The following is a 22,166-nucleotide window of genomic DNA, read 5'->3' as shown; positions in this document are numbered from 1 at the left end:
GGGGTGAGCAATTAGGGTCACAACAATGTATGTATAAAATTTTGTATGGGATACTAACTTGAAATGTAAACTTCATTTAAACTACAACAATAATAAAAAAAAAAAGAAGAATGTTGGCCATTGGTTTTGCACATATGCCCTTAATTATGTTGAGAAATTTCCCTTCTATTCCCATTTTTCTGTGAGTTTTTGTCAGGAAAGTATGTTGGATTGCATCAAACATCCTTTTTTATTGATTGAGATGATCATGTGATTTTTTTCTCCTTTGTTTTATTTATGTGGTGAATTACATTGATTTTCTATTTGAACCACCCTCGCATTGCATACCTGGTATGAATTCCACCTGATCATGATGTATTATTATTATTATTGAATATGCTGTTAAATTCTGTTGGCTAGAATTTGTTGGGAATTTTTGCACCTATATTCATGAGGGATATTGGTCTGTAATTTTCTTTCTTTTTTTGGTGGTATCGTTGCCTGGCTTTGGAATCAGGGTTACGTTGACTTCAAAGAGTTAGGAAGTATTGCTTCCTTTTCTATGTTCTGGAATAGTTTGAGTAGAACTGATGTCAACTGTTCTCTGGTAGAATTCTCCAGTGAAGCCATCTGTGCTGGGGTTTGTTGTTGTTGTTGAGAGTTTTTTCGTTGTTTTTTTTTTTTTTTAATGACATCTTCAATTTCTTCTTTTCTTATGGGTCTATTTAGATTTTCTACCTCTCTTTGTGTTAATTTAGGTAGGTCGTGTGTTTCTAGAAATTTTTCCATTTCTTCTAGGTTTCAAATTTTCTGAAGTGCAATTTTTCATAAAATTCTGTTATGATCCTCTTTATCTCAGTTGGTTCCGTTGTAACATCACACATTTCATTTCTTATTTTGATTATTTGCATCCTCTGATTTTTTTCCTTTCTCAGTTTGGCTAGTGGTTTGTCAAATTTATTGATCCTCTCAAAGAATCAACTTCTAGCCATGATGATTCTTGAGATTGCTTTTCTGTTTTCTATTTCATTTATTTCTGCTCTGATCTTAATTATTTCCTTTCTTCTGGCAACTGTGGTCTTCTTTTGCACTTACTTTTGTATTTGGTCAAGTTGCCAGGTTAAGTTATTGATTTTAGATCTTTCTTTTCTTTTTGGTGTGTGTATTTATTTATAAAAATTTTCCTCTGAGCACTGCTTTTGCTGTGTCTCAAAAGTTTTAGTATGTTGTGTTTTCATTCTCATTTGATTCTAAGATTTGTTTTTTTAATTTCACTTTTAATTTCTTCTATACCCAATTGTTTTTTAGTAAAGTGTTATTGTTTCCATGTATTTAATTTTTTTCCTTGCTCTTTCTGTTACTGATTTCTAGTTTTATAACATTATTGTCATAGAAGATGCTTTGTATTATTTGATGTTTTTAAATTTAATGAGGCTTGTTTTGTGGCCTAAAATGTGGTCTATTCTGGAGGGTGATCCATGTGTGTTGGAGAACGTGTACTGTGCTGCTGTAGGGCGGTGTATTCGGTATATATCTATGAAGTAGAGTTGGTTGATTGTGTTATTTAGAACTTACGTATCTTTCTTGAGTTTCTTGTTGTTCTGTCCATCATCAAAAGTGGTGTGTTAAAGTCTCTTACTATTATTGTAGAACTGTCTATTTCTCTTTTCAATTCTGTTACAGTTTGTTTTATATATTTTGCCGCTCTGTTATTGGGTGTATAAATATATATTAATATTATGTCTTCTTGGTGAATTGACCCTTTAATCATTATATAATATCCTTCTTTGTCTCTTGTAATGGATTTTGACTTAAAGTCTATTTTATCAGAAATTATTATTGCCACTCTTGCTCTGTTTTGGTTACTGTTTGATTTTTTTTTCCATCCTTTTGATTTTTAACCTATTTATGTCTTTGTGTCTCTTGTAGGCAACATATTGACAGATTGTTTTGTTTTTTTTTTAATCACTTCTCTCACTCTCTGCCTCTTGATTGGTGTGATTATCAATAAGTATGAATTCACTGCTCTCATTTTGTTATACTTTTTTTGTGTGTGTAGTAATAATTGTTTGTTTGTTCCTCTTAATTTTCTGTGCTGAGTTCTTTTTTTATATTGATTTTCTTTTCCTATCATTTGTTGTTTTGTGTGTGTGTGTTTACAGTGTTTATGGAGTCTTTTTTGACTTTCTTCTTCTTTATTTTGGTGAGTAGATGTATTAATGTTCTAGTGGTTACCCTGAAATTTACATTTATCCTCTTAAGTTTAAAACAGTCTGTTATATCTTGAAATTGCCTTGACAGAAATGCCCAACACATCCCGACAGGTGCCATCTGTACCTCTGCCAGTCAACAAGCAGGAGATCCTAGTGCCCTCATCCAACATCTGCCTGGCTTAACTGCTGGTCATAGGTAGAGTGTAGGGTGGAGTGGGCAAGTGTGCTTCTCTGGTGTCTAGTGTGGGCACTGGGGTACTCTCCGTAGGCTATAGTCAGTGATCAGGGCCTGGCCCTGACAAACTAGGAGGAAGAGGGCTGCTCGGAGTTCAATCAGTAGGGAATCTCCAGCTGTGTGGGTGTCACCCACCCAAATGATCAGGTACCACTATTGGTCAGCAGTCCTGTCCCTAGTTTCTGGCTCTCTCCCTGTTGTGCCAAGACCCTAAAGCTCTTGTTCACCTTCCTGCACTTTCCCTTCTTAGATCCGGTTCCTGTTCTGCTCACCTTGCTTCACTCTAGGTTTGTTTACACAGTATTTCTGTCTCTTATTGGGAATTCTGTGAAGTTGCCTTCCTGTGCTCCCCACCCAGGAATACTGCTCACTTTGTCTCAAGATGGCCATGCTGTACCAGGCCAGCTGGCAAGGCATCTATGATTTTTAAATCTCCTTGACAGTTTTCATTCAGTTTCCCTTTCCATTCAGTGTTCTAATTCTTCATCCTTCTGTTTGCTGCTCAGGGTTTCAAAATTGTCATCTGTATCTGTTTTCATTTGGTTTCTTGGGACTTTGCTGTAGGGCAACACATGGTGTCTGACTAAGCCATCATCTTGGGCCATCTCATGATACCAGTGTAATTTTAATTCAACATGGAACTGTAAAACCATTCTATGCAGTTATATTTCATGAAAACACAGATTGATTAGAAAACGATATTCTAGAAGAGTTTTAAGTTACTTTTGATCAATGAGAGATGAATAGACTCAGTTCCTTGACAATTACAATAATAGATAATAGAGGAAGAGATTTTGAGAGAAAAGCAATGGACTGGTATGAAGAATTCAGGATTCTACTCTTGGCTTCACCACTTATTAAATGTGAGAGCTTAATTTTATGTTAATCTTACTATTTTAGTTTGCATTTATTTTTTAGAAAACACTAAGATTGAGGTATATTTCATTTTATTTGCTATATTTAATTTCACTTTTTCAAGAACTTGCATTTTTTAAAAATTTTCATAAGATTCAAAGGGTATTTGTAATTAAAATGAAATCCACTCAATGAAATCCATTCCATGAAAACCCTAAATGATAAATAAATAAAAAATAATGATAACACAAAATGCTTGGGGGGATTTGAAGAAACTGAATTGCTCATATATTGCCAATGAGAATATAAAATAGTACAGCCACTCTAGAAAATAACTTAGTAGTTTCTTCTAAAACTAAGCATGTTCTTATCATGAAACACAGCAATTTCAAAATTGCAAATCTTGGGCATTCGTCCAAGAGAAATGAAAACTTATGTTCAACTAAAACGTTATACAAATGTTAGTAGCGCTTTTATCTGTAATAGCTAAAAACTGTAAACAACCCAAATGTCCTACAACAGATGAATGGTAAAATAAACCATGGTACATCCATACCATGCAATACTACTCAGCAATGAAAAAGAATGAACTATTGATACATACAACACCTTCAATGACTCTCAAGGGAATTATGCTGAGTGAAAAAGTCAGTCTCAAAGGTTACATACTGAATGATTCCATTTACGTATCATTTATAAAATGACAAAAGTATGAAAATGGAAAACAGATTCATGGTTGCCAGATACTAGAGATAAGCGGTGGGGAGAGGAAGGGAGGTAGCTATGATTGTAAAAGAGTAGCAGGAGGGATTTTTTGTGATGAAACTATTCTGTATGTTGACTATAGTGGTGGTCACATGAATCTGCATGTATGACAAAATTGTATAAAACTAAATGTACACACACAAATGAATACGTGTAAAACTGGTGAAATCTGAATACAGTCAATGGATTTTATTAATATCAATTGCCTAGTTGTGATATTGTACTATAATTATGTAAGAGGTTACCATTGAGGGAAACTGGGCGAAGTGTATGTGAAGTCTCCTTTTCTTTTTCCTAATATCTGCATGTAAATCTACAATTGTCTCACGTTAAAAATTTAAAAATAATGATAAATGGTGTCAAGAAAGCAAAAGGGAGAATTAAAGGGCAGCTAATTTGGTGGAGGAGGTGATTAGGGGAAATATTACCCTAAATGCAATGAGAAAACATAAGGTTTTTTTAGCAGGAGAGTGATATACTCTGGTTTTTGTTTTATAAAAGATGTTGGATCCTGTCCAAGTTTATTTTCTTCTATAATCATGCTGAAGATTACTATCCTTAAGGAAAAATCTAATCGTGACCTAGAAATTGCGTATTTCAACTTTTCTAGAATAATTCCATATTTTCCTTATTCTCTAATTTCCAATATAATTTTTAAATCTCCTTTTTTTCTTTTCTTTCTGACACCATAACTCTTCTTATTAATCTTTGGTGTTTCTAGCATCCCTCAAAGTTACCCAAGGCTGGGTCTAACTTCCTGTATGTTAGCAGAGTGCACTGGTAGATTTGAGATTGCCAGTCCATCTGTAAAATAGAAAAACTGAACAAGGCTCATCTCCCATTTACTCTCCCAGTTTTGATTCTCATCAAGTATCTTAATAAGCATCCTCTCGTAGATGGTGAGGCGAATATTATCAAAAGTTAGAAAAAATCCTCTTGTGAGTACAACTTCTGCTCTTCACTAAAAGATATATACCCTGAAGTTCCCATCTATCTTCTCCTTGTAAACAGTGACCTCTTGACACACCCAGTTGCAAGTCTTTTATTTGGGCTCATTTTCAGCTTTGGTATATAATGGAAAATTATAAATATTTTATGGATCTGAGAAACTAAACTATATAAGGAAGAATGCGGCATCAGAGTTGGTGGAAGACTAACAACCTGCAATATGCAGATGACACAACTTTGCTTGCTAAAATCAAAGAGGACTTGAAGCACTTACTGATGGAGACCAAAGATTACAGCCGTCAGTATGGATTACATCTCAACATAAAGAAAACAAAAATCCACACAACTGGACCAATAAGCAACATCATGATAAACAGAGAAAATATTGAAGTTGTCAAGTGTGGGGATATATGCCATTTAAACATGGCTGCACTATTGACAACTGCAGCCCCCACAGGCCTCTACGCTGCACAGCATGTTAAGACTTGTCCCCAACATGTTGAGACTTGTCACAACTTGTTTTCCCAAACCTATTGTCCCTTTACTGATTAGCTTGTTTACCTGAATTCCTTCTCCTTTGCCCGCACCCAAAGGCCATTGTTCTGTTATTTGCTTCACTGCTTGCTGTACTGACTATAAATAAACTCCTGGGACTGAAGCTGGGGTCGACTCCTCAGAGAGACCCTCCTGGCCCCACTTCTCTGTAAGAGTTGTGTTTGGTTACTGTCTCCGCCGTCCCGATAACCGTCGGCACTGCAACATTCAAGTATTTCATTTTACTTGGTTTTACAATCAATGCCCATGAAGGCAGCAGTCAAGAAAATCAAACAACATATTGCATTGGGCATATCTGCTACAAAGGACCTCCTTAAAGTGTTAAAAACCAATGCGTCACTTTGAGGACTAAGGTGCGCCTGACCCAAGCCATGATATTTTCAATTGCCTTATATGCATGCAAAAGTTGGACAATGAATAAGGAAAACCAAAGAAGAACTGATCCCTTTGAATTACAGTGTTGAGGAAGCATATTGAATATACCATGGACTGTCAAAAGAATGAACAAATCTGTCTTGGAAGAAGTACAGCCAAAATGCTCCTTAGAAGCAAGGATAACGAGACTTCATTTCAGTTCCTTTGGACATTTTATCAGGAGGGACCAGTCCCTGGAGAAGGGCATCATGCTTGGTCAAGTAGAGGGTCAGCAAAAAAAGGGAAGATCTTCAATGAGATGGGCTGACACAGTGGCTGCAACAATGGGCTCAAGCATAACAATGATTGTGAGGATGGTGTAGGACTGGACAGTGTTTCGTTATGTTGTACATAGGGGGAACTGAGTAGAACACACTTGTTGTCACCTAACAACAACATTCTATGTGGGCACTTTGCTAGATGCTTTACATATATTATCTCAGTTTCATGGAGCATTTAGTCCCATAAATATAGTTTTGTCACTGCACCAAGTATCATTATGGAGCAAAAAGAAACTATAATTATAACCTTTTTAAAGTGAAGGAAATGACTAAGTCAGTGACACAATTTAAGATGCAAATCAGGAGTCTGTAACTTTCCAACTCTATCTTTATATTTTTCTCCTTTTAAAAGAAACCTCTTTTATCCAACAATAGAATTTTCCTTTTTGCTATCCAACCATTCTAGCCAAAAGACAATTACTGTATTTTTATGCAAATAACATGCACCTTCTACATTTGTTTGCCAACCATGCCCTATCCTGTGAGCTAAGTGCTTTATGCTAAGTTTTTTACAGCAACATGTGAAAAAAAATTGGCATAGTGACACTTTTGAAAATATCTCATGGGGGCGGGAGGTACAGTTGGCAAACAAATGTAGAAGGTGAGCATTGTTTGTGTAAACTTAGGCATATGGGGATGACACAACCTTGCTTGCTGAAAGTGAAGAGGACTTGAAGAACTTACTGATGAAGATCAAGACCACAGCCTTCAGTATGGATTACACCTCAACATAAAGAAAACAAAAATCTTCACAACTGGACCAATAAGCAACATCATGATGAACAGAGAAAAGATTGAGATTGTCAAGGATTTCATTTTACTTGGACCCACAATCAACACCCATGGAAGCAGCAGTCAAGAAATCAAACAACACATTGCATTTGGGAAATTGGCTGCAAAAAGATCTCTTTAAAGTGTTGAAAAGCAAAGATGTCACCTTGAAGACTAAGGTGCACCTGACCCAAGCCGTGGTGTTTCCAGTTGCCTCACATACATGCGAAAGCTGGACAATGAATAAGGAAGACCAAAGAAGAATTGACACCTTTGAATTCTGGTGTTGGTGAAGAATATTGACTATATCATGGATGGCCAAAAGAATGAACAAACCTGTCTTGGAAGAAGTACAACCAGAATGCTCCGTATGAAGGAAAGATGGAGAGATAAATCTCACATACTTTGGACATCTTATCAGGAGGGATCATTCCCTGGAGAAGGACATCATGCTTGGTAAAATAGAGGGTCAGAGAAAAAAAGGAAGACCTTCAACGAGATGGACTGACACAGTGGCTGCAACAATGGGCTCAAGCATAACCACGATTGTGAACGTGGCACAGGACCGGGCAGTGTTTTGTTCTGTGGCGCATAGGGTCACTATGAGTCGACACCTAACAACACGGTATATATAGTTAGCAAAGGGTAAAAATTCTAAAGCATCAAAATAATATATTATACCAAAAAAATTATAAGGAACCCAATAAATTGCAAAAACCCTGAAGAATTTTGAACAAGGAACGATTATTATGATGTCATGTTACCTCTAGTATTCTTACAAGAAAACAATGGAGGAAAGTTGTCCAAAGCCATTCTACCAAAGTTGATAGGCTCTTCAGTCTCATATGCTTGGGGGAAGGTCCTCCTGTTCATTAACAAAGTTATCCAGTCTTTGAGAAAGATGACTGACACTAGGATAAGTTATTAATAGTAACACACACAAGGTTTTGTTTTGTTTCTGTATTTTTTTTTTTTTTGGTCAAAATTAATCTTTGACAGAGCTATTTCCTGCATCACATTAAAAAGAGAAGAGAGAGAAGATGTATTTATTTTCTTAATAGCATCTGATATTTATTTTTTAAAACACCAAATTTTAGTCATTGTGTTTTTTGAGTATTTGATTTTTACCTCTTTGTCGATGGTAAAACTCATACAATTGGATTGAAGGGGTGGGTGAAGAACTTAAGTGACGAGAAAACATCCAGGAAATCTGTTCCTGAATAGTGAATGACAGCCCCTTTATACCTGGAAAACAATCAGCCCATTGGTAGTGGAAACAGAGAAATTACTTGCTTCTTTCTATAAGATAATTTATTGATTATTTTAAAAATGCATCCCCAGAAGTCTACTTTGAATAAGTCTTCCTGTAAGCTTTAAAAGTACAAATTAACTAAAAATTAAACTAAATGATGATATTTCATGTTTTAAAGAATAATGCTTTCCCTCCAAATAATATCACTGCTAGGCACAAAACTAAAAATTATACAATTTGTAAATTTCCAAGCTATATCATTAAAAAAATTAGAGGCAATTACATCTACAGTATGTCAGAACCATTAAGTATACATAACTCTCTTCAGATACTTTTAAAAAATACATGAAGAACAAAGTTAATAAAACTGAGCTTAATTTAAAGGGCAAGTGCCTTTCATCTTTTATATGGTTGCAGCCTGTATGAAACATTAAAATACTTATTGCTTACTATAGGAAACATCCATGGGTATGTATCACAGAATTGAGTGTTCTAACCACCACGTTTTTTACCTGATTAATAACATTAATAATCAGAGCTACAGTGCATTTTAGAAGCCTGTAAGACTCAAGCTATGGAGACAGGCATACAGCTCAAATCCTTGTACAATCAATCTCTCTGAATGCCTGTCATAGTATCTGTTGCATGGGAAGAATTGCACTTCCTATGCAAGACAGCTGTGAGAATTGAAGATACTGCATGCAGACATTTTCTTCAAGGTCTGGCATAGAGTATGTGCTCAAAAATGTACTATTAATATTTAAACTATAACATACTCATGATGAAATTAATACTGATAACTTGAAATTGATACCAAGGTATCCTGAAAGCATAGTTTTATAAATACAATTATCATATTAAAGTCAAATAAAATTTAGCTAATTAAACAGAAAATTTTTTTTAATTGTTTTAAAACCATTTAAAGACTAAATAAAGCTTTCAAAGTGTATATGGCATACAGCATAATGATAAGCAAATTGGTGTGCTTTGGAGTATCACTCAGAAATGCTATAGTTTTATTTCTACCAAGAATGATGTCAAATAGGACCAATCCATGTGAATGTAGGCTGATGTTGGACCTAATTTTAAAAATAGAAATATCCTGACCAATCTGTTATGTTGGCAATAGATCTAAAGACTATAGGCCGATACTTGGAAAGATATGACAAAATGAAGACAAGTAAAGACAGATTTACCTTCACCACAATGACTAAGATAAAACTTTCATTCTGTTAGTGCTGCAAATAAATTTCATTTAGATTTTTAACTTTTTGATATATAATTCACAAAGGAAATTTGTCTTACTTTAAAAATAACTCTTCAAATATCAGACAACAGAAGAATATTTGAGATTTTTCTGACAATACTCTGTCATGGACAAAAAATATAGGAAAAACAAATTGTTCTCTGGCGTTTTCCTAACAAAACTCTTGCGTTATTTTATTAAAGGCTCAATTAACTGTATAATGTCAGTGTCTAGAGATCTCAGGAAGCTAAAGAAACATAGGTTCTTTTTTTAAGTAAATTTTTTTGAAGTATAATACACACTAAAAGGATACAAATAATAAGAGTATTGTTATTGTTGTTGGGTGCCAACCAGTTGGTTTTGATTAATAGTGGCCCTATGTACAACAGAACAAAACATTGCCCAGTCCTGTGCCAGCCTCACAGTCATTGCTATGTTTGAGCCCATTGATGCATCCACTTTGTCAATCCATCTCGCCAAGGGCCTTCCTCTTGTTCGTTAATTCTCTGCTTCAACCAAGCATGATGTCCTTGTCCAGTGACTGCTCCCTCCTGACACCAGGTCCAAAGTAACTTAGATGTAGTGTCGCCATCCTCTTTTCCTAGGAGCATTCTGGTTGTACTTCTTCCAAGACAGATTTGTTCGTTCTTCTGGCAGTCCATGGTATATTCAATATTTTTTGCCAACGCCATAATTCAAATGCATCAATTCTTCCTAGATCTTCTTTATTCATTGTCCAGCTTTCTCATTTGATATGGGGTTATTGAAAATAACATGGCTTGGGTCAGGCACACCTTAGTCCTTAAAGTGGTATCTTTGCTTTTTAACACTTTAAAGAGGTCTTTTGCAGCAGATTTTTCCAACGCAATATATAGTTTGATTTCTTGACTGCTATTTCCATGGGCATTGAGTGTGGATCCAAATAAAACGAAATCCTTGACAACTCCAATGTTGTCTTCATTTATCATGATTTTACTTATTGGTCCAGTTGTGAGGGTTTGTTCGTTTTTTTTTGTAAGTTGAGATGAAATCCATACTGAAGGCTGTAGTTTTTTATATTCATCGGTAAGTGCTTTAAATCCTCTTCACTTTCAGTAAGCAAGTTTTGTCATTTTCATATCACAGGTTGTTAATGAGTCTTCCTCCAATCTTGCTGCCCTGTTCTTCTTCATATAGTCCAGCTTCTTGAAGTGTTTGCTCAGCATGCAGTTTGAATAAGTATGGTGAAAGGATACAACCCTGACATACACCTTTCCTGACTTTAGACCACTCAGTATCCCCTTGTTCTGTTTGAATGACTGTCTCTAGGTCTATGTACAGATTCCGCATGAGCACAATTAAGTGTTCTGGAATTTCCATTCTTCACAATGTTATCTATAATTTTTTATGATCTACACAGTGAATGTCTTTGCATAGTCAATGAAACAGATAAACATCTTTCCGGTATTCTCTGTTTTCATCTAAGAGCCATCTGACATCAGCAATGATATCCTTCATTCCATGTCCTTCTCTGAATCCATCTTGACTTTCTGGCAGTTCCCTATTGATGTACTACTGCAACAGCTTTTGAATTACTTCACAAAAATTTTACTTGCATGTAATATTAATGATATTGGTAGATAATTTCCACGTTCTGTTGGACCACCTTTCTTTGCATTGGGCACAAGTGCGGATCTTTTTCAATCAGTTGAACAGGTACCTGTCTTCCAAATTTCTTAGCATAGACAACTGAGCATCTCCAGTGCTGCATCCATTTGTTGAAACATTTCAGTTGGTATTCTGTCAGTTCCTGGAGCCTTGTTTTTAGCCAATGCCTTGAGAGCAGCTTGGACTTCTTCCTTCAGTACCATTGGTTCTTGATCATATGCTACCTCCTGAAATGATTGAATGTCAACTAATTCTTTTTGGTACACTGACTCTGTGTATTCCTTCCATCTTCATTTGATGCTTCTGTCATGGATTGAATTGTGTCCCCCAAAATTATCCATCAATTTGGCTAGGTCATGATTCCCAGTATTGTATAATTGTGTACCATTTTGTAATCTGATGTGATTTCTTTATGTGTTGTGAATTCAATCACTATAATCTAATAAAATGGATTAGCGGCAGTTATGCTGATGAAGTGTACAACATTAGGTAGTGTCTTAAACCAGTCTCTTTTGAGATATAAAAGAGAGAAGTAAGCAGAGACACATGGGTACCTCATACCACCAAGAAAGCAGTGCCAGGAGCAGAGCACTTCCTTTGGGCCTGAGGTTCCTGCACAGAGAAGCTCCCAGACCAAGGAAAGATTGATGACATGGACCTCCCTCCATGGACTTGTAGCCTACTGGACTGTAAGAGAATAAACTTCTCTTTGTTAAAGCCAGCCACTTGTGGTATTTCTGTTAAAGCAGCACTAGATGACTAAGACAGCTTCCTGCATCGTTCAACATTTTGCCCATAGAATCCTTCAACTGAAGGCTTGAATTTTTCCTTTAGTTCTTTCAGCTTGAGAAATGCCAAGTAAGTTATTTCCCTTTTTGCTTTCTAACTGCAGGACTTTGCACATTTCATCATAGTAGTTTACCCTGTCTTCTCGAGCCACCCTTTGAAATCTTCTGTTCAGCTCTTTTACATTTCTTCCATTCACTTTAGCTACTCTACATTTAAGAGCAAGTTGCATGGATTCTTCTGACATCTATTTTATCTTTTCCTTCTTTCCTGTCTGTCTTAGACTGGGTTCTCAAGAGAAGGAAAACCAGTGAAGCATATATACATGCATACATACATATATATAAATATATATACAGAGAGAGAGACAGAGAGATTTATATCAAGGAAATGATTCACGTGATTGTAGAGGCTAGCACATTCCAAGTCCATGGGGCAGACATTAGGCTGTAGGCTTCTCCTGACTCACGTAGCTGCAGGGGCTGACGATCTCAAGATCACTGGGTTAGATGGCAGTCTGCTGGCTCATGGGCTGCAGAGGCTGACAAATCCAAAATCAGCATGTAAGATCACTGGCTTAAGTTCCAAGAACCAGAATTCAGATGAGGATAATCAAAATGCAGGATCCAGAACACAGCAAAAGTCAGAGATCTTTGCTAGAAAACCTATACTTATTGGATCTAGGCCATACCCTAAAGGAAATTCCCTTTCAAGTGATTGCCTCTTCATAGCAGATCCCATCATGGAAGAAATTACATCATTATGCAACTGCCAAACTACATCATAACTTCTTGTCATGGATTGAATTGTGTCCCCCAAAAATACATGTCAACTTAGTTAGGCCGAGATTCTCAGTATTGTGTGGTTGTCCTCCATTTTGTGATTGTAATTTTATGTTAAAGAGGATTAGGGTGAGATTGTAACACCCTTATTAAGGTCACATCCCTGATCAAACGTAAAGGAAGTTTCCCTGGGGTGAGGACTGCACCACCTTTTATCTTACAAGAGATAAAAGGAAAGGGAAGCGAGCAGAGAGTGGGGACCTCATACCACCAAGAAAGCAGTGCCTGGAGCAGAGCTTGGACCTGAGGTTTCTGTGCTTAGATGTTCCAAGACCCAGGGAAGACTGATGACAAAGACCTTCCTAAAGAGCCAACAGAGAGAAAGTCTTTCCCTGGAGCTGGTGCCCTGAACTTGGACTTGTAGCCTACTAGACTGTGAGATAATAAATTTCTCTTTGTTAAAGCCATCCATTTGTGGTATTTCTGTTATAGCAGCACTAGATGACTAAGACACTGCCAAACCACTGAGAATCAGGGCCCAGCCAAGATGACACACAGCCATAACCATCACAGACCACCTCTTGTCAACTTGGTACCTGAACACTTCTCCTTAAACCATACATAATCTCTAAATAATGACAATTTTAAAGTCATACTTGGGCCTGACATGATACAACTAACACGTGTACAACCATAATAGCACTAGCCCTGTTTATGTCTTATATTTTATAAGTGAAACAAACAAAAATATTTAAATGCACACATAGAAGGAAGAAATGCTTATAATATTACAGTCCTCATTATCTGCGACTGGTCATATTGTCATAGCTGGTATTTAGAGCTGCCTTCATCCACCAACCATTCTGTATTCCTTTTACTCTCAGAAAGAAGATCATTTGGTTGTGGTTCTTTGCTTGGTGGGTGACCTAAACCTTCATTACTGAAGGGTCTGTGTCATTGGTAGTCATGTCAGAATTGGGTTGCTATAGTTTTCCAGTGACTTTAATCACAGAGCATGGTAGTACTAAGAGACAGTCTGAGGGCTCCTCTGCATTCCAGACATACTCTTCTTTACTTCCATTATGTAATATCAATCCAATTTCCTCTTGATATTCAGGATCAGTGACACCAGCCAGTATAGTAACTCCCTTCTTTGCCTGTTGATCCAGAGGCGTAAGGAGCCCAAGGTTGCTGGGTGGCATTCTTAACTTCCAGTTCAATGGAATCAGTCCTGTGTATCCAGGTGGGAGCATTCCTCCCTTTCAAACGAAGACCTCTAAATCAGCAGAGCATAGGGTAGCAGGGACAGGAGTCAAAATTTCCCAAGTAGGTCACTAGGGGTAATAGTGAGTGGTGCCACTCCCATTTCCATCCCTTGATTCCTGGACCAGAGAATCCTAGATATGGAAGAAAGAGCACCATATATTGGGCACTGATTTAAAGAATGTACAGCCTCCTGGAGAACATTTCCCTGATCCTGCAAGGTATTGCTACCTAGCAGACGCCATAATTGTGTTTTTAGAAGGTCATTCCATCATTCTATCAAGCCAGCTGATTCAGGATGATGGAAAACATGTTAAGACCAGTGAATTCCATGATCATGGGCCCATTGCCACACTTCATTTGCTGTGAAGTGAGTCCCTTCATCCAAAATGATGGTATGTGGGATACCATGATGGTGGATAAAGCATTCTATAAGTCCATGGATGGTAGTTTTGACAGAAGCATTGCATTCAGGAAAGGCAAATCCGTATCAAGAGTAAAAGTATCTATTCCAGTAAGGACAAAGCACTGCCCTTTACCTAATGAAAGTGGTCCAATGTAATCAATCTGCCATTAGGTTGATAATTGATCATCTCGAGGAATGGTGCCATATGGGGGACTCACTGTTGGTCTCTGCTTCTGGCAGATTGGGCACTCAGCAGTGGCAGGAGCCAAGTTTGCCTTGGTGAGTAGAAATCCATGTTGCTGAGCCCATGCATAACTTCCATCCCTGCCACCCTGGCCACTTTGTTCATGAGCCCATTGAGCAATGACAGGAGTGACTAGGGAAAAATGATGACTGTTTTCCACAAAACGTATAATCCTATCCACTTGATTGTTAAAATCTTTCTCTACTGATATCACCTTTTGGTGAACATTCACATGAGACACAAATATCTTCACTTCTTTGGCCCATATAAAGAGGTCTGTCCACATACCTCTTACCCATACCTCCTTGTCTCCAGTTTTCCAATCATGTTCCTTCCAAGTCCCTGACCATCCAGTCACACCATTGGCCACAGCTCATGAGTCAGTATACAAGTTCACATCTGGTCATTTCTTCTTACAAGAAAAGTGAACAACCAGGTGCACTGCTCAAAGTTCTGCCCATTGGGAGGATTTTCCTTGACCACTGTCCTTCAGGGAGGTCCCAGAAAGGCACTGCAGTACTGCTGCTGTTGACTTTCAAGGGGTGCCTGCATATCGCACAGAACCATCTGTAAACCAGGCACGAGTTTTCTCTTCCTCAGTCAAATGATCCATAGGTGCAGACTGGGAGATGGAAGGTAATGTGATGGGAGTAGAGACCATGGGCATTTGGGCCACTTTCTCATGCAATTTACTTGTGCATTCAGGTCCAATCTTGTATATACCACTTTGATACAATGATAGAGTGCTGCTGTGCTTGTATGATTTTATGGCTCTGTGGGTTAGACAACAGCCAGTTCATGATGGGAAGCTCTGGCTGTGTGGTGGCTTAGTGGCCCATGCTTAAGCATTTAGTCTCTACTAAGGCCAAGGAACAAGCCCAAAGCTGTTTCTCAAAAGGAGAGTAGTTATCTGCAGAGGATGGCAGGGCTTTGCTTCAGAATCCTAAGAGTCTGTGCTGTGATTCACCAAGAAGGGCCTCCCAAAGACTTCAAACAGCATCTCTATTTGCCACTGACAATTCAAGCACCATTGGATCAGGTGGATCATATGCCTCAAGTAGCAGAGCTGCTTGCAAAGAAGCTTGAACCTGTTGCAAGACTTCTTTTGTTCTGGGCGCCCCCCCCCCCAAAAAAAAAAATCTAGCAGCTTTTTGAGTCACTTGATAAATAGGCTGGAGTAGCACACCCAAAAGAAGGATATGTTTTCTCCAAAATCCAAAGAAGTCCACTAGGCACTGTGTCTCCTTTTTAGTTGTTGGATGAGCCAGATGCAATAACTTATCTTTCACCTTGGAAGGAATATCTTGACATGCCTCACGTCACTGAACCCCTAGAAATTTCACTGAGTAGGAAGGCACCTGAGTTTTTGTCAGATTAATTTCCCACCCTCTGGTACACAAACGTCTTACCACTAAGTCTAGAGTCATTGACACTTCTTCCTTACTAGGTCCAATCGGCATAATATCATCAATGTAAGGGCCAGTGTGATGTCTTGTGAAAGGGAAAGATGATCAAGGTCCCTGTGGACTAAATTATGACATAGGGCTTGAAAGTTGATATATCTCTGAGGTAGGACACTGAAGGTGTATTGTTCGCCTTGCTAGCTAAAGGCAAATTGCTTCTGGTGATCCTTCAAAACAGGCGTAGAGAAAAAGGCAACAGCAAGATCAATAGCAGCGTACCAGGTACCAGGAGATATATTAATTTGTTCAAGCAATGAAACTACATCTGGAACAGCAGCTGCAATTGGAGTCACCATCTGGTTAAGTTTTTGATAATCCACTATAATTCTCCAAGATCTACCTACCGGCCAAACAGGTAAGTTGAATGGAGATGTGGGAATCACCACCCCTGCATCCTTCAAGTTCTTGATGGTGGTAGTAATCTCTGCAATCCCTCCATGAATGTGGTATTATTTTTGGTTTATGATTTTCGTAGCTTGGGGCCACTTTAATGGCTTCAACTTAGCCTTTCTTACCATAATTCCCCTTATTCCACATGTCAGAGAACAAATGTGTGGGTTCCACCATTGCTGAGTATGTCTATTCCAATCATGCATTCTAGAACTGGGGAAATCACTACAGGATAGGTTTAGGGACCTACTGTGAGATGGACATGAGCTACCACTCCATAACCTGACCTCCATACACCCCCACTCTGACTGGTGTGCCACAGTGACATTTTGGATCTCCTGAAACTAGTGTCAGTTCAAAGCCAGTATCCAGTCATCCCTGAAAATTCTGATTATTTCTTTTTCTCCAATGAACAGTCACTCTCTTAAAAGACCATAGATCCTTTTTGAGAAGGCTGGGAGAAAGAAAAATAGAATAAATTTTTGGCAGTATAGTAGAGTCCTTCCTCAAAGCCACCCAGACTCCCCTTCATTCAAGGAGTTGTGGCTCTGTAAACTCACTCAAGTCTAGGAATTGATTGAGGAGCTGTGACTATTCTGGCAATTTGAGTTAGACTGCTGTTAACTTGACCTAGAATTCTTCCACTTGTACAGATCAAATAAATATTTAGTAGATTTTCCATCTGTTTTATTCCTAGGGATACCATGACTAAGTAGCCAATGCCATAAGTCCATATAAGTCAGACTATTCTGATTACCTCTTTGACTCTGCTGTCCATTACGGTAACCACTCCCACTTTGCCTTTGTCGATTGAGTGCTGCCACTTGGCCCCTACCACCAGGGCTCCAATGAGTCCCATTGTAGTTAGGTGTCTTAGTTCAGTTTGGGCAGTTCCCACTGCCAAATCCTACTTACATAAAATAGCAATCATAGCAGTCTTCAGTGATGCTGGGTCTCCCTTCACAAATGTGTTCCTCGTCATTGTGGTACAAAATGTGTCCTCTGGGCACTCCATGTGTGGATCTGTGGTCTAACCTGGTAACTCTACTCTAACATGTCAATTTCCCTAAGCCTTTGGATTCCTTCTTCTGCAGTATACCAAGGTACTTCTTGTAGTTCAACTTGATTTATTGTAGGTCCCTGTGTAATCCATGCTTCAGCAAATCAACCAAATAAACTCTTACATCCTTTCCTAACCCCTCAAGCTGAAACACTGAATGAAGACTCTGTACTTAATGGGCCCATATCAATAAACTCAGATTGATCCAACTTTATGTTCTTTGCACCATTATCCCACACCCTTAATAGCCATTCCCACACATATTCTCTTTGTACATATTTGAAAAGTCAAGCAGTTCTTTTGAAGTGTAGCATACCCCCTCCTGGGACACATTTTATACTTCTTCTTTCAGGATCACTGGCACTTTATCTAGTTATAGGTCTAGAAGCCAAAATAGGTGGGTGGGGATGTTTCTTGATAACATTCATCAATGTCTTGTAAGACATCTTCCTCAGGCTATCCCCCAGGCAATGACTTAGACCTCATCCCAGGCAATATCTCAGAACAAGGCCCTTCACACTCAGCTGGTTTAATCTCATCAGATGGGGGTAGAGGGACTAATCGTTTTTTTGGCAAAAGTGATTCAACAAATTTAGGGGCTCAGTATTCCCAGCTTCCTGATTATCTGCCCATATGTCCCCATCCCAAGTTTCAGGATCCCATTTCTCCCCAATCAATGCCCTCACTTTAACTTCAGACACCATTCGATGCTGGGAATTCAATTGGTGTTGTAATTTAGCCACTCTTATGATAAGACTGGAAACCCTGGTGAAGTAGTGGTTAAGTGCTACAGCTGCTAACCAAAAGGTTGGCGGTTTGAATCCACCAGGTGCTCCTTGGAAACTCTAATGGGGCAGTTCTACTCTGTCCTATAGGGTCGCTATGAGTTGGAATCGACTCGATGGCAACAGGTTTGGCTTTTTTTTTTTGGTATGATAAGACTCTGGATTTGGTTTTTGGCAATGTCAGCTCTGTTACTACAAGAAATAACACTTTTTTTAGGGCACAAGTGGCAACTTTGAGGTCGTTTATGTTATGCTTGAGGTTTGACTATGAAACCTTGAGCTCATCTCTTTCTTTCACCACTTTGTCTAGTGAAAGTAGGACCAACCAACCAGATCAAGCAGAGCTTCCTTATACTTCTCTTTCTGACAAAATTGTAGAAAAGTATCAAACATGCGATCATGCAGAGTCTCATCTCTCACCAATATTTGTTCTGTTGGTGATGATATTTTTCATATTTCTATTGCCACCTCATGCCATGGATTAGCAATACCATCTTTACTACTGGAAGGGGAGTCATCCATATCTTTAAAACTAACCAGACTTGAGAATCAATTTAGAAAACTCATTCTTACAATTTGTTTCTCTAGAACAACTTCTGGGACCAAATGTCTTAGGCTGGGTTCTCTAGAGAAGAAATACCAGTGAAGTGTACGTATGTGTACATATATACATACATATACATATATACACATATTTGAGAGAGATTTAGATCAAGGCAATGCCTCACATGGTTGTAGAGGCTAGCAAGTCTCAAGTCCATGGGTAAGGCGTCAGGCTGGAGGCTTCTCCTGACTCACATAGCTGAAGGGGCTGATGAACTCAAGATCATCAGATCAGACAGCAGGCTGCTGGCTCACAGGACACAGAAGCTGACAAATCCAAGATTGGCAGGTAAGATGGCAGGCTGCTGGCTCAAATCCCAAGAACTGGAATTCAGATGATGACGAGCCAAGTGCAGGATTTAGAGGAGAGCAAAAGCCAGCGAGTTTTGCCAGAAAGTCCATATATATTCAATGCAGGCTATACCCCTGACGAAACTCCCTTTCAGCTGATTGGCCACTCATAGCAGATCTCATCATGGAGGAGATTATATAATATCAGATCTCATCATGGAGGTGATTACATTACACAACTGCCAAACTACATCATAACTGTCAAACCACTGAGAATCACGGCCCAGCCAAGCTGACACACAACCTTAACCATCATACTGTCTTTTTAATGACCTTTTGCTTTCTTCATATATGATGTCCTTGATATCATCTGGCAACTCATCTGGTCTTCGATCATTAGTATTCAATGTATCAAATCTATTCTTGAGATGGTCTCCAAATTCAGGTGGGATTTACTCAAGGTCATATCTTGGCTCTCGAGGACTTGGTTTAATTTTCTGTAGCTTCAGCTTGAGCTTGCATACAAGCAATTGATGATCTATTCCACAGTCAATCCCAGGCCTTGTTCTGACTGATGATAATTAGTTTTTCTATCATCTCTTTCCACAGATGTAGTTAATTTGATTCCTGTCTAATCCTTCTGGTGAGGCCCACGGGTATAGTTGCCTTTTATGTTGTTGAAAAAGGTATTTACAATGAATAAGTCCTCGGTCTTGCAAAATTCTATCATGCTATTTCTGGCATGGTTTCTATCACCAATGCCATATTTTCCAACTACCAATCCTACTTTGTTTCCAGTTTTTGCATTCCAATCACCAGTAATTATTAATGCATCTAGATTACATATTTGATCAATTTCAGACTGCAGAAGTAAGTAAAAATCTTAAATTTCTTCGTCTTTTACCTTAGCGGGTGGTGGGTAAATTTAAATAGTCTTATTAACTGGTCTTCCTTGTAGGCGTATGGATATTATCCTATCACTGACAGCATTGTCCTTCAGGATAGATTTTGAAATGTTCTTTTTGACAATGAATGTGATGCCATTCCTCTTCAATTTGTCATTCCCAGCATAGTAGACCATATGACTGTTCAATTCAAAATTATCAGTCCATTTCAGCTCACTGATGCTTAGGATATAGATCTTTATGTAGTCCATTTCATTTTTGATGACTTCCAATTTTCCTAGATTTATACTTTGTACATTTTACGTTCCGATTATTAATGGATGTTTGCAGCTATTTCTTCTCTACTACACCCACATAAAGATCTGTAATACAGGTAAGGGCTATAACACTGAAGACAGAAAGAGAGGTGATGGGCTTGTTGGCCCTTGGAGAAAGAAATGGGCACCCCCAGGCAGGAGGTAGCTAATGAAACTGTGCTCCTAAAAAAGGGAAAGCAGATGCAGTCCAGGCCTGTGCAGGAGGCATCCAAGCAGGGTAGATTGTACAGCTCCTGGTAACTGTAAAACTTACCCCAGCAGGACAGCGATCAGAGTGTGGCCCATATAGGGGTTGTGCATTCCGTGCCCCTTCCCCAGGTAGTGTTGGCAGACTGTGCCGGCCCCCCAGACAGCGAGGCAGAAGGTAGAGGCAGTGTTGATGTAAACACAGCATCTGACTTGACCCACGATGCACCTGCCAGCAACCTAAGACTGGAAGTGGGTAATTTGGGGGAAGGGTAAGCAGTTTCCCCTTTGAGACTTAAGCAGTGTCCTCTCCTACAAAGTGAAGTACGTGTAGGGTGACGGGATTGGTTCACCATTAGTAATCTGTTCCTATTATTTACTGTGTGCTTTCTATAAATAATAATAATGGCTTTCACTTTGCCAACACTGTGTGTCTCTAGAGTTTGATTCTATCATACTAAATGAATGTAGCACCCACGGAGTAGGTGAAGTGAACTTTCCTAGCAGTTTTATTACTGCTTGGAAGTCTGAGGTGCAGTATGTCTGCATGTGCAACACAGATAAATAGAAATATAGGCAAACAGGAATGGGTGACTCTGCTTGTATCTGAAACACCAGTGACATATATTCCAGCATCACGGCAACATGCAAGCCACCACAGTATGACAAACTGACAGAAAGCCTACATTAATTCACACAAATACTTCGAAATTTCATGCCTGCAACCAATATGAATTTAAAAGTCTCTAGTGATCTTACCAACAGCTTTGAAGCTAGAATTTCACCGAGTGTTGTAAACCACCTAACAAAAACTTTTGTTTTCTAAACAAAACTCCTTAAGACAAAGCTCCACTTTCTGTTTACATCCTGTAACCATTTACACGAAGTCAATGCTCATTAAAAGTTTTGTCATTAAAATTGAATTTCATCATTTCAACAAAGAAAAATGGAAACTATTATAGAATGACTCAGTTAAATTAATGATGAAAATACTTCCAGTCCCATAGAAAATATAAAAATTCTTTATCAAAATTATACTCAGCATACAAATATCCGTTTTCCTATTGGTTTAAAACCAGTAGATCTTTATTCCTTTCTTAGCAACAACTTAAGAATGTAGTGAAAGCTGTGGACTTTCTCCTCAGGAAGATTCTTGATGAACCAAATTTTTATGTACAATATTTGTGATCCTATCCAAGATTCTATGAAGTTCCCATGAACCCCACAGTAAGAAACTCTCTTCTAAACATGTGCTGGCATCAAACATTTGTAATGCGCTACTTGTGTTCTATAAGATACATTCCCAATGGTGGCAATATTGTCCTCAAGAGGGCAACAATTAGTACTAGGTAAGTGAAAAAACTCTTACTATTTTATGTATAATGCATAGATATACATACTCTCTCTGTCTATATGTATATCTTTGGTCTTAAATATTCATGGAAGGGGGCTAATTAGGAAAAAATGTCTAAAAAGACTCCTTGTTGTTGTTTTTATGTGCCATTGAGTCAATTCCAACTCACA

This window comes from Trichechus manatus, unplaced genomic scaffold (assembly GCF_000243295.1).
Source record: "Trichechus manatus latirostris isolate Lorelei unplaced genomic scaffold, TriManLat1.0 scaffold00074, whole genome shotgun sequence".
In the NCBI taxonomy this organism is placed as follows: Eukaryota; Metazoa; Chordata; class Mammalia; order Sirenia; family Trichechidae; genus Trichechus; species Trichechus manatus.
This window is presented reverse-complemented; position numbering follows the sequence as displayed.